Here is a 14,587-nt window from a genome sequence, read left to right on the forward strand (position 1 = left end):
GAGCTAGTCCAGCTCCTTACATTACCTCCCCAGCTTATGATTTCTCCATTAGTAGAAACGTCAAAGGACTTGGAGATGTTCCCTCGGTGGATTTAAACATGAGCTTTCTGGCAGAATCCCAGGCTGGCTTGTAAGGTATTGTATAGTGCTAGGCCACGCACCAAATTTCATCCCAAGACAGACAAGGATGTTATGGGAAGGAATGGCAGTGTTTATCCTTGAATAAACACGCTTTTAAATTTGCTCCTTAATGTGTCAGAAACAGCTGCTTTACCTTCCTTTGAGTTTGAACTCTCAAACAAGGACATACCAGGGACAATACGGGAAACGGCGCAAAAAAAGTAGCGCAATGGTAGGAAGTATAGTGTAGTGGGAGAAAGCATGTAGTATTATTGTTCCATTTGAGACGTAGTGATTGTCTTGGTGTATTCATTTTTCAGTGGTAAATACAGTATCATGGTAACTTTCGAGAGAGAATTTAATTTATGTTCTTCATGTAACACTTTTGCATGTATAGGTATTGGTTTAGGGCATGTGTATTCAAAACATCAGAATTAGAGACTGTGCCCAGCAGTGACATCAGAAAGCTGGGACAGTTTCTGCGTGTCTCTCTCTATCTTACATCTGTGCTGTGAGTTGTGTGAATACCTGGTTTTCTCAGCCAAAATATAGACCAGAATTCACATCAGACTAAGAACCTTCACGTCACTGTACAATTGGCTCAGTAGCCTGTCACAGTGACTTTGACACATCAGCAGTAATGCTCAGAGGAAGCACAAGAGAGAGTACGTGAACAGTGATCTACCCTCCGCTGCTTTCCTGAGTCAGAGCTCGAATTAACACTATGATTTTTAAAATTATTATTATTTTTTTACCAGTGGACCAGCCCTCCCTGAATTTCTCTAGTGACTTTTTGACTTTATCTACACTTTTGGCCTGCACTGCAGCCTGTGACAATATAATTATGCACTGTGCAAAGAAATACCTGCTCTCTCCTCCTAATTTGACACCTGATAATTTCAGTGGGTGCCTTGTAGTTTTTGTGTGGTGCGACACAGTAATAATCATTACCTTGTCACCTCTTCGGCACCATTCATTATTTGTAGCCTTCCTCATTTGTCTTCTTCCAACCTGAAGTCTCCTCATCTGTTTGGTGTTCTCTTATGTAGAAACTGTTCGCTGCCTTGGACCATCCTCACTGCCTTCATCTCTGCTTTTCAAGTTCTATCCTCCCTGAGATGAAAGGATGAGACTGCATGCAAAGGCTTATCCAACATGGATGGGGATTTGTCAAAATAAAACTTGAGAATAGATGATGACCTTATTTTGATTTGTTTCTGAAATGGTCTGATAAAATCAAAGGGTTTGGGTCACTAAGTGGGAGAAGTGGTGGTGCTGTCCCTTATATAAACATCTCAGTTGTTGTGATGGCATAAGTCATGGACGGAATGAAATCTGACCTCAGGTCCTGTCTGCTTGCCTTTGAGAAGGGAACTGAACTAGTGCCTGAGCTACAGGCTGATCTGGAAAAAGTCTCTCTTGCTTTAGCTGTTCTGGTTTTGTTCAGAGCTCTTTGAATGCCACCGAAGTAGGGACCGAACCCCAAGCATTTCTCTTCCCAAGCATGTGCCTTTAGGACTCGGTTAGGGAAATAGCTCCTCGCTCATGCTCTTCCCTGCACAACCTTGCTATGAAGAGGAAACTGTCAAACACCCTTTATTGCTATCAGTTTATATCCTTGAATAAGTTTGGGCTGATATCCTCCAGGACACGAGAGTTCAGAATCCTAACGACTCAGGGCTGTTTTAATCAAACAATTGCAGTTGCTAATTACTGAGCTAGTGCTGCGTCCTCCTAAGCTGTGCCAAGAACGGCTGTTCAGAAAAGCATATCTTTGTGGTAAAACAGTCGTGGTGCCGGCCTCGCTTTGACTACTCAAGTATTAGTTTGGAAGTCGGGAAGGAAGCATTGCTGGAGCTCAGCCCAGTTGTCCACACACTCCTACCAGCAGAAGTGCTTTCCCTGATCCAAGAAAGGACAGAGGTTTCTTAGACGACACTTAGGCAGCAGAGGGCCTGTCGGCTTGGAACTTTCTTTTCAGCTTGAAAACTAAAGATATGATTTCTGCTGTGTGTGGAGTCCAGAAGCTTCTGGCCCAAGCAACACATGGCTCCTGTGATATATCTGGCCTCAGCACCAAGCTCTCCCCATCCTCTCTCTGCTGTTGGCTCCCTCCCCCCGGCTTTTGGAAACACAGCCACAGAGGTCTCTTACAACGAAGAAGGAAAAACACCTTTTAACCTATTGCCAAGACAGAAAAGGGTATGTGGCCTGTTTTGACTGTACAAGCCTTTTAGGTAGCTGTAATTAGAGACAGTGTTGTTGATTTCCATTCGGCTTAATTAGATGTGGATTTGTAGGCAGCTCTCACTCTGGCCAGTGGCTCTTCCACATGGCTCTTCCTGCCCCGGAAGTAATCAGCAGCAACTCTCAGCGCTGCTTTCTGGCCTCTTTTTGGCCTGGAGGTTTTCACAAAATGCACGTGTTTGATCGCAGTTCACCTCGTTAACAAGGAGCTGTTTCTGTACTAGCGCCCCTGGGTGATCTCTGGTCACTCTAGCCAGCATGGGAGATGCTGGATCTTCCAGTTCTACTCATCCTCACAGGGGCCCTTAAAAACAAACAAACACAATTCAGTGTTCACTGCATGAAAAATGGGAGAAAAAATAACTTGTTAGCAGTTCCCTTTCTGCTTCGGGAAAAGGTTTGCATTTGCATTTAAAAGTATAACCTTGTCTGAAAGCACAAGCACCAATGCAGTGTCACAGGTTTTTGGAGGACACAACATTTGACCCATACATGACTCAGGGTTCATGTGCAGTGCAAGAGGAGCTAGCTGGGTTTTTCACTTATCCCTGACACATACCCTCTGGACACAGTGACTCATCTCTCTGCATCTGCTTTATCATCCCTAACTTGGCAGATGAAGCTAAACAATCTTGCAAGGTGCATGTAACTCTTTTCCTCTCCTAAGAAAATCCTTGGCAAAATATAAGGATCTAGGTGGTGTATAGGTACGCAATGTGAGCTGATCTGAAATCAGTGCTCCGTAGAAACACCTGAAAGCCAGTATGCTGAGCTTATGGCAATTGCTTCCTATATCCTCTTCCATTATTGATAAAAGCCCAATCTCTGCCAATCTGGATATTTGAAACATATTCCATCCCACCCAATCTGTTTAAAAAAGTTGTTGAGAAACTGAAACGAGCACTTCAGGGATAAGATTGACAGCTGTGGCAAAATCAAGTTGCCAGCTGCCATGTGCTATTATTTCATTCTGCAGAAGTATTTCCTCTCATTGCAGGTACATGCTTAGGTTCATCCTGGTGAACTTTGGAGCCTGGCGTAGATGCTGGTGTGTGTTCCTGCTGCGACCAAAGGGGAAGAGCCATATTTGCAGAACAAGTCAGATAGTACATGGGTTGAATCACTCTTTTGATTGTGGTTTTAGCAAAGGAAGCCATGCTCCTGATTTAATTGCCCTGGCGAAGTCATGGTCCTGCTGTTGCAGTGAGCCCCACGCTGAAGCAAGCACTGACGTATGCACTGAAAGAACCCAGAGCAACCTGACGTTTAAGCAGAAAGAAAAGGAAATAAAGCAGTAACCATTTTAAGATGACAGACTGATTTGCCTACCTAACATGCCAACATTGAGTGCTGTGTAACAGATAAAGTGAGCAATACAGTACTGCCCAATGTGGAATAAAATTATTCTTGTGATAATAGCTTAGCTCCCAGTTGATACAGTGACATGGAAACAAGCCATGAAAACTTGACACTCAGATGAACCCTAGAGCTGGAGCAAGGGAGGCAGTGAAGAGATGGAAGGAAGAAAGCAGAAGGGAAGGAATATGGCAAGTGGAGGAAAAAAAAGCTTTCCACCTTTCAACAGTGAAGAGCCTTTGATTCAGGTTGTTCATATGACAAAACCATCCCCACAAGGATCCTACCCGAGATGTCTTTACTTTTTGTCTGTATGAGCTCGTGATAAACACTTACATGAGAGGGGTTTTTTTCCCTTAGAGAAACAGAATAGAGACCGGGATGATTTTTATTGATCCAGAAATTCGAACTACAGAGGACATTAAAAAATATAGTAGGAAACAGTATAGTAGGAAACTGAAATCCTATCCCTTTTTTCCTTAACATTTCCTGGTCTGTTACTTTGTTTTTACCATGGTTATTCTTCCATAGCTATAATGCTAAATATATATATACATATGGTAAGTAGTAGAATGAAGAATTGTCAGCTACACATTACAGAAGGAAGTAGGTGGTATTTATTTACCTGACAGTAGTGCATCCACCACTGAAATGCCACACCAGAGAGATGTGGCATCATTATTGTGGAACTTTTAGTTTGTGCACCAAAGCAAATTATATTTAAGGTTGGGAAAGACCTCACAATATCAGTTTAACTGCCAGTTTTAGATAAAATCTAGCTGTGGGAAGGGGAGGAGTGTTCTGGATCATGAGATCAGGGGCAGCTGTGCTCCTGAAAGCCTTCTTTCTCCATCCCTTCACCCTGGGACTTGTATTTAGCCTTGCAGGTGATTCATTTCTAAAGTGACTAAAAATCCTGATGTAAATAAGTCAGTGAAAACAGGAAGACAAGAGGACGACTTATATTAAAGGAGAGAGCAGTAAGCCTGGGAAGCATCTGTATCACATATAGCCTGATAATAACATTACCTTTGGGATAGCTACATGTACGAGTACTCCTTTACACCAGTAATTCAACTACTGCCTTGCAGCAATGTAATTACCCTGCTTTCTCTTTGAAGGCTGGCTGCGGTTTCAATTCATTTACATTCTAAAGAGATCTAATTTTTTTAATAATAAAAAAAAGCCTTCTCCAGGTCTCAGCAGCTCTGGAGATCTCTGCTAGGCTGGTGCTGGCCTGAGAATTGTGGACAAACGTGATATGCCTAAAAAGAGCCAAACAGGCAATTTAAGTCCTCTGTCTGATCCACAGAACTGGAGCACCCTGCTACCAACGGCTGTGCAGGCACACACTCGGTCAGATGTGGGTTTGCGGCAGGACAAAACATTCCCAGCCTGTGCACAGCCTGCTCTCAGGGATGTTTGTTGTGGTGCTGGTTTTGACTGGATGCTTGGAAATTGGTGATGGGCAACAGCATCCTGCCATCAGCTGGTAACAAGCTGTGACAGCTGCTGTAGGTTGGAGACGAGCTCCGTTAGCAGGTTGCTGAACACCTGACACACGAGTTTCTGGCTTTTCCCCTCAAAAAGGCCAACGGTGCCAGTAATGGGAACATAAACGACCCAACGCACTGTGGGTTTGGATGGTGTGCAGCCAAGGCGGCCTGGGCAAGAAATCTGTTTTCTGAATGGATTAGGGAAATACGTTGTGCAGGTGCCTGTTCAGCAAAGGCTGTGCTTTCTGGAAGCAGGAAGGTCTGTGGAAAAAATGCAAACATAAAATATGTGGAATGTGAATGTCAGGAGTGCAAAATGGCTGTACACAAAAGCTTGAAAGCTTTTTACCTAACTTGAGCCGTACAGAAAATGATGTCTAGTCTAATCTAATTCCTTATCATCCCAGTGTGGAATGCTGTCACCTGGACATGCCCACCCCCCCATCCTTTCCTCCCAGCCCCCCTCAGTTGTAGAGGGACTGTAGAAGAGTAGATAAGGCTGGCAAGACATTTTTAGATCGCTCAGATTAGATGACATGAATTAGTACTACATCCCAGGAGTCAAATTAATGCTGTTACGGATACCTCGATTTCTGGTATTTCCCAAGATTGCTGTAGCTCTTTCAAGAGATTTCTTGGATGCACATGGAAGGGGTCCACCAATGCCCAGATTGCATCAAAATAATTTACACGCAGGCTACACAGAAAGATGAACTCTCTAGAGACCAGAGAAGTACTAAAATGCTCCATTTCTTCTAATGTAACATTTCCAGGTGAAAAAATAAGGCATGTCCACTGAGACTTGATAACCTCAGTGACTCAACAGTTTGAGCTGTTCTCACTGCAATCTCTCTGTCCTTTTTAACAAAGATTTTTCACATTTGTGAAGGTGTCACAAGCGTGATGTAAAAAGAGATTGATATATGACTTTGAATGGTGTCTTTCACTGCCTAAGGACCTTTACAACAGGCCCTCTGTGACTGCAGTTATGTTGGAGACAATTTTACTGTAGCAAAATAAGAAAGTAAAATCTAGGCAAGAATGCTGTTTGTGAATCTGAATTATATTTAGTGCTAACTCCTTGCAGGCTCTATTTCCACTTTGTCAATAACAGATGTGCTGTTTGCAGTGTATGGCTGAACAAATCTATTTTCAAACATCTCCTTGACTGTTTCACAATCTGTTGCATTCCATTGATAGTGGAATAAGCTGCTCAGTTGGGAGAAGAAATGTGGAAGATGGGAACAAACTTGACTTTATTCATTTGGATAAAAAAGGAAAAAAGAGACTTGAGTTCTTTTTATTTATTCATGAGTAAGTCAAATTAGGAAATCTAGTTTTGTAACTTCTGGCTTCAGGAATGGTGATAGAAATAATAATAAATATTAGCTCTTATTAGTGGAGAACTCTCTATTGATTACTGAGTACTTATTTGCTTACACTGTTTGTTTAAATTGTACCCATGCCAGAAGTGCCTTTTTAAGCAAGCACATGTGGTCTTTCTCAAAGTCTCAAGGCAACATTTAAAATTATATACCACAAATACATGCAGCAATTCTCAGTCAGAGTAATTATAATAAACCATTTTCTTAGTCTGAAAATAAAGAAACAGATTTTAAGTTGATAATTAAATGACTCATTGAGCTCAACAAGAACAGCATGCAGCACTTAGAAAAATGGAAAATATTTTTTGCCTAAAAACATTAAAATTTAAGAGACAGAGTTAGTTCCAAGGAATAGCTGTGCCTTATCTGACTGGGGTTCAATGACTGTCCTTTCCATGCTACCTTACGTCAGGGTGAAAACCTCTCGAAAGAGCTTTTGGAGAATGATGGAAACTTCTGAAGCACAGCACTGAAAGCGAGCTTCCCAGGGCCTTCCTGGTGAGCACTTCAGTAATTTGGTCAAGACAAAAAAAATTAGGAAATAGGCTGAAGTTATGATACTCATCCAAAAATAAATATGAGGCTTTTCCTTTTGTTAAACTTCTGAATTTTAAACCTAACTATTAGTGCTTCACTATTAGCACTAATTTGTGAGGGTGGAGCTTAGAAAGGGGTAGAGTATTTCCACAAGAGTCCGGAATGAACTGGTATAAATCAATTTTGCTCCATTGCCTTCAGCTAAATACATTGGTTAATGCCAGGCAAGGGTGTAGCTAACTTTATTAACCCTATAAATGCAAATATATGTTTGTTCACCTGGACTCATTCCTGAGGACAGCGTGGGTGTGTCATCGATAGCAGGTGCAGTGTGCCCAGGGCTGGTCTCCGATGCAGATCCACTGCTGTGAAACAGGCTATGTCCATGCCATTAAACTCTCTTATCTGCCAAAACTGGGTCAGCTCACACAGTTTGCCTCTTGGGAGAGGTATGCTGGTGCCTCCGTTATGGCCAAGAATTCTGTGGAGGAGTGTTTCTTGGCCCTGGCCAGCAGTGTGCCAGTGCTGTCTGAGAATTTAGTTTGTGAGTGTTGCCCTCGCCGTGTCCCCTCAGCTGCGTGCTGGGAAAGAGACCAGACACTACATGTCCTGCTGCAACTCTGAGGAAAGAACAAGGCAGAAAAGGATGCGGCTCCACCTTGCCCTGGCTCCCTCCAAACACGCAGTCGCTCCTCAGGCTCCCTTCTGACACTTGGTACCATCATGGTCAAAATGTATGTGGTGGGGTGGCCTTTTCTGCTTGAAATTACTTTTCCTGTCTTCCATGTTAACAATACACAACTGTTGATTCTCAGAAGTGTACAGTTTGGTCCAATATAGATGTTTCGTGGCCAGCAGAAGACAGTTTTCCCGTGCCATGTTTCAAACTCCTGCTCTAGACCATAAAGGCAACAGGGCTCCTCAGCACGTCGGCTCAAAGAGAACACCAGACCATTTTTGCCATGCATGAAGTGACTGTAAGGAACAGAACCATGAAGCACATACTCAGTTCATTTGGTCTTTTCAACCAACAGAATTTCAACTAGGAGGAAATAGTGCCTAATACAAGGTTTTGAGCAAATTTAACTTAACCATTGATATCAAAACTACCACCAACTGTTTATAAATACATTATGGGACAGGAGAGGCCTTTAGGTCATTTAGTGTGGCTTCCCATGTGTCACAGACAATTAAGGATACCCTATATTGAAGTGATAATAGTTTCTTCAAGAACACGGATTTTGTTTTCCACTAAAAGCTGTGTTTGAGAAAGCATGTAAACTTAATTTGGAAACCCCAAATGATGAAGAGTAAACCTTTTCATGTGGTAGTTTGTTTCAATGGTTAATCACCTGCTTTTTCAAGCACAGTTCTATGGTTGATCTACCACCCTGCCTGCCTCCCTCCCTTCGTCTCTCCCTTCATTGCTGCTTTTCTCTCTCCCCTCTCCCCCTCTTTTTCCTTTCACCTTTCCTTTCACCACTTTTCTTTCACCACTGGTTCTTGATAGTTTTTTCGCTGCTGGAATTAAAAACTGTTTTACTACTTAGTAGTTTCTTCATTTGAAAACACTTACCTAACCACTCTTTGGTCTTCCTTTTGGTGAGCTAAAAAAGACTGGGCTTGTTATCTTTGTCACTCCAGCTCTCCAAAAATGCAGTTGCTTTGTCTTCTCCAATTTGTTAACATTATTTTTTAAAAATAGCCCCCAAACCACACACAGTATTTCAATCTTCACTCACCGATACCTATAACATTTAATCAGTTTACTAATCCTCTTTGACCTCCCCTTAGCTAATGTATTAACCTAGTTTTTATTGCTACAGTTTTGTTGTACCATATCCTTGGTCTTTTCCTGCATCCTTCCCCCTATTCGGTAAGTGTAGCCTTCCCTTCACCTGTCTAAAAAGGAAGAATATCCTTTGGCTATCTCAGTTTCTTTGAATGGGCTCAGATAACCATGCAATCAGAGGGTTTTGTCTGCTCTGTTCTCCGTTACTGCTTACCACTTTTTCAGTCTTTATCCCTGGAATTACAATTTACTCCTTGATCACTTGTGAAAATAGTGAAAGTCCTGATTAGTGAAGCTTTCCCACAGTCACCGATGGTAGTCTATTTGCAATGATGCTTTCCACAAATAGAGTTAACTTTTTATTTTATTGCATTTATGTTATACAGCGCCAATTTTTATATCAGTGTAATATTGTATTAATTCAATAGATCTATAAAAGTCAAGGATAACTGTGGAGCTATGGCACACTTAATCAAAGTTGTAATATCATTTTAGAAGTAATTCAGGTTTATTTGACAACAGCTATTTCCCTAAAACCATGTTGACGAGGGTTTATTACATCCCTATCCTCTTAATCTTTTTAAAGTTGAACCAATGAAAAATGGTATTTACTGGTTTCACAAGGAAGGTAAAAGAAAGAAGTTCACAGAACGGGGTAAGTGGATGCTCACGGTACAGGAATGAGGGCAAGATGGCACTGATGGTTTAGTACAGGGAAACATAACAATAATTCTTTAGCAACCTCTGTTCTGGTTCTTTTTGCTACTTGCAAGAAGGACTTAAGTCTCCACGTCACTTAAAGAAGGTGAGAGTATAATGATGAGAGGTTTCTATTCCAAGTCTCCAAAATAATAATAATAATAATTAAAAAAAAGCAGACTCAAGCCATTATCTAAAATTGTTCATACAAGTAAAGAAAGAGTTAAAGAAAAAGATATCAGATTAGCAAAACCCAAGATTTTCATTGTTATCCCCCAAAGGCTGTGTTTGATAACTAAGACAAATGTGAAATTGGGAATTAATGAAGAAAATTTTATGTGCTGCATGCTGGGTCTAATAATGAAGCATGGCTGGCTGGGCCTCTCCATGTTTGTGGGGCTGTAAATATCAATGACAGGAGAGCAGATGGACTGAAAGGGGCAAGCTTTACTGTGATGACTGCCACCTTCCCACCTCTGGGGTTGTGGGACCCACCATGACCACCTTGCTCCTTCAGAGGCCCAGAGGTGTCACCTACACAGCCAGCCAGACCCTGGCTAGGTCACATCCAATGTGTCTTTCCTGAATATCCCCTTTTCAACTTCCCTGCCTTCTTTCTTCTCTTTTTTTATCTGGTTGTTTATGTCTTCTTTTTAGTGGAAGTCTGGTTCAGCTGACTAAGCTTGAATCCTTTGCAATGTTATTCTAAGCCTATGGCCAAAAAGGCAACTAAAAGAAAAACTTTAAACAACCTGATGCTTGTACACATCTGTAACTGATAAGGATATGCAGGCATCTGTCATTCTTCAGCAGAGAGTTACACCAGAAACACAGGATGCTTTTGTTATCCCTTGCTTTTATGTGACTTTCTCTAATTTGTGTTCAGGAAAGCCAGATCAGACTCCAGCAGATAAAAAGCAAAATGCCTTCCAGCTCCTGTCTATGTCTTTCTACCCTTCCCCTTCTCCTTCCCTTACCCCTTCTTGACTCTCCCTACCATCTCCTGACAATGACTCTTATCTGTATCACCATCTCAAGTGTTGCCAAATGGAGAAAGAGATGGTGCCTTATATAATTTTTCTGAAGTAAAAAGAAAGGGTAAAAGGGGTAATTGTCAAATGAAAGCCTCCGTTGACGCTTTTAAGTGCTCACCTGTATGGTTGGTTTTGTTTATTTTATCCTCAGTTTAAAAGTTTTGATGGCGCTATTCTGCCATAGGAAAAAGTCCTCATGAAATCTCTGCACTTCAAACTTCATACGACATCCATTTTTCTATCTCTATGCAGATACAGGTTCATTCAGTACATTTGTATTCTGGACTAGTTAATACTCAGGAAATGAATGTGGTTTATTTTTATTGAGAGCCCTCTGGCTTGTTACCTGGGAGGCTGAAATACTTCTTCACAAATCACAGAATCCTAGCATGGTTTATGTTGGAAGGGACCTTCAAAGATCATCTAGTCCAGGGACAGGGACATCTTTCACCAGGTCAGGTTGCTCAAAGCCCCATCCAACCTGACTTTGAACACTTCCAGGGATGGGGCATCCACAACTTTCCTGGGTAGCCTGTTCTAGTGTCTCATCACACTTATAAAAAATTAGTTTTGTTCAGAAAGTTTAGTAAGTTCTCTAAGTGCTTCTGGGTGTATCCGTGTTGTACAATTGCACACACGGCTTTGGCTAGGCTGTATTTCACAGCCTGTTGCCACAGCAGGCCCAGCACCGAAAGCGGCATAACTAGCTCAGAGTAGTAATGAGAGAAAGTAATGCTGAGAAGTAGGACAGGGTGTGTTGGGCATGGTGCCACGCTGCATGCAGGTTCAAACTAGTGCCACCACCATAGGGACATCTGGCTGTACTCAAATGAATAGCCTGTCTTCAGATTCCCAGACCACATCCTAGGGGTCCTTTGTAACAATTCAGAGTAGTAGATAATAGAAGAACTATTTTACCAGGCCTCAGAGAAAAAGGAGATGTCACAAATAGTTGCAGCACACTTAAAACAATATCAGTTTGTTGAAGAAGACCCAGTACCTACCACATGTCTTCAATTCAAATTTCTGCTAGAGAAATATAGAAGCAAAGTGTCTCTTAGTGGAACTTACCACTGACTGTGTCTAAAACCTCCTGAATCCCACAGCTGCACCATTTCCCATGTGTGTCTCCCAAGCAGGCTGTTCTCCATGGCATTCCCTGGGGATGTCGTTCTGGATCCCTCTGACCTGTTTCTCCTGGTCGCTGGGCTGAAGCTTGCCCAGTGCTGGAGAGTAACTTTGTGGGTTAGGAGGTTCTCATGAATGCTCTGCTCTTGCCTGGCGCTGGCTAAGGAAGAAGAGTTTTTAGAACGTCATTTTCTTTGACTTTTGTATATAGAACATATAACAAAAGCAAAGCATTTGACTTTATGTATTCTGTATTGTTTCATTACAGTCTTAATTTTATTTCTATATTTGTTATGTTCCTTTTTTTTTTTCTTTCATCCACTTGCAGCTGTGTGTGAATGACTGCCATTCAAAGTGGGTCTTTTGCTCTTTAAAGGACATCAGAAATCCACCAGAGCCAAATAACCCTGAATCTGCTCTGCGCGGACCATGAAAACAGGGAGTATCTGGCAACTAACTCCAAGTTCAGGTTCTTGGTAAGCTTGTCCTTTAGGTTTAATTGGTGCACCAGAGGAACACGAAGGCCAGAGTCAACTGGTAACCAGCCTTTGGACTTAACCTCCCTAACCATGTGTGAAACCACTCTTGTGATATCAAAGTCTCATTAAGTATTAAATATAGAGCATGCCAGAAGTGATTTTGCAGTTAATAAAAATGTTCATCCATTTAAATAATGACTGTAGTCTCATTACAGCTGTATTGCATGAAACATTATTTGTAGAGAAGAGTTCTTAGTCATCTACTTCAGTATAATTTATAGGGAAACGAGCTTTAGTGAGCGGGTTAATTTCAAAGAATAACATGTTTAGTCTTGGATTATTCTTTTACAGCTGAAAAGAAAATCAAAGTGTTTTGAAAATTATTCTGAAATAACAGACAATTATAAACAACATAGAGTGAATGACTTGTAACTGCCCCTTTACAAAAGAAAGGAAAACAGAGAACTCACAAAGCAGATCCTGCCTCCACTAAGAGAAACTGATGTAGAGACACCCTCCCCCTGCAAAAGAGGAATCCAACACCAAAACCTTTGGGAACAAAAACTCTGAGAGACTTTCGGACCTTCCAGATGGAAGTTTTTACCCTTTTACCCAAAGATCCTTTTACCCAAGGGACAGTGTTGACATTGCTAATGAGCGATGGCAGATATCTTTTTAACTCTCTCTGTGGTCTTCTTTGCTATTGTAAATAATATGCCTAATAATAGCGGAAATAAAGTCTTTGATGCTGTTACTGGCTGGCAGGGGGGGGATTTCAGATGACCGATGTAACATGTTAGTAACAGATATTTTTACATTAACATGTATAGATTTATAGACTTAAAAAGGAATCTTTTGATTTTCTAAACAGTGCCAGGGAGTGCCATACAAACAAAATGATGTGTCCTTCTGGCCACAAGCTCATCCTGGGAGCCCACGAAACAGGCGTTTGCCCATGCCTGCTGCCTGTTGTCCTCCTGCCGTGCCCCACTGTGAAGAGCCTGGCTCTGTGCTCCTCATGGCTTGTTAAGCATTGGGGGCTGCTGTTGGGTGTGCCTGAAGCCAGGCTGGACAAGCCCATCTCCCCCTGTGTCCTCTCCCAGGGCACATGCTCCAGCACCCAACTGTTGCCACGGCCCTACCCTGAACGTGTTCCAGTTGATCGATACCTTTCTTGTACTGATTGGGACAGACATACCAGGTACAGTACTCTACATGTGGTCCAATGACTTCTTAGTAGAGAGAGATAATTCCTTCCTGAAGCCCTTTCCAACCTGAATTATCTCATAATCCTGTGAAATGGGTGGTGCCTAGTAGGTCCAAGAGGCATAAGGTAATAAGGGTGCAGGAGGTAAATAGACTTTGGGTGAGAGTAGGTGAGCTATGCAGGGCGATTGGGTGGGGTGAAGAAGAGATTATGGATGTTACAGGTCAGAAGCTGTTGAGGAAACAAGGGAGAAGTCACAATAAATAATGCTAGGAAAACTCACTCCAAAAGTCCAGTGAGAGAGTCCAAAGTTTTGCTAGAAATCGTGGCAATCTTCTGCAAATGGAGCTGATGAAGTGATTAACATCAGAAGAAAATTCCAGAAACAGAACATGGTGATTTTAGGGTACAAGATAGTGCAGGAACTTGTGCTCACTTAAGCTCTCTTTTCTATTATTATTACTTTCAAATGCAAACACTCAGAGGAAGAAATAGATACAAGAGCACCTGCAGGCTTCTTGGTTTCTGGGCATGCTTTAGTGTGGCAGTCCCTGGCAAAAGCCTTTGTGCTTCTCCTGGCTGAGAAGGGAACATGAGAAAGCAAAGGGGAGGGCAACAAGTGAAACCGTTCTGCTCCTCTGAGCTGGAGACCAGGCTTGTCACCGCCGCATTGGGCTGCATCCTGAGCCTTAGGATGTTTTGTGCTTGCTTAAAGCTCCAGTTGCTGAAACCTTTGGTTTTAGAGAACACCTAGAAAAGATTGAGGACATTGCAAGGTTTAGGGCCCAGGAGTAAATGCTGCCAACCCTCTGTTTCACACTTTTCTCTTTCCTTTTTTTCCCCTAGTCCCAGGAGTAGCTGGTCAAACTGGCCACCCTAACAGCATCTGTACCTCCTGGAACACTAATGGTTGAATACAGTGTTCAGGCAAACCTGTTGTGAACACAGGAGATGGCGTTCTTTGGGTTTTAAGCTCCCTCTTTACCTGCTGATAGTGAGGATCTGTGGACACACATCTGCGCTAGGGCGGATGGTGGAGGAGGCAGGAGCTGGGCCATTGGGCACTAGTGGCAGTCCAGTCCCCAGGTGCCCTTCTCCTGTCTGGTC

Source organism: Caloenas nicobarica, chromosome 1 (genome assembly GCF_036013445.1).
Source record: "Caloenas nicobarica isolate bCalNic1 chromosome 1, bCalNic1.hap1, whole genome shotgun sequence".
In the NCBI taxonomy this organism is placed as follows: Eukaryota; Metazoa; Chordata; class Aves; order Columbiformes; family Columbidae; genus Caloenas; species Caloenas nicobarica.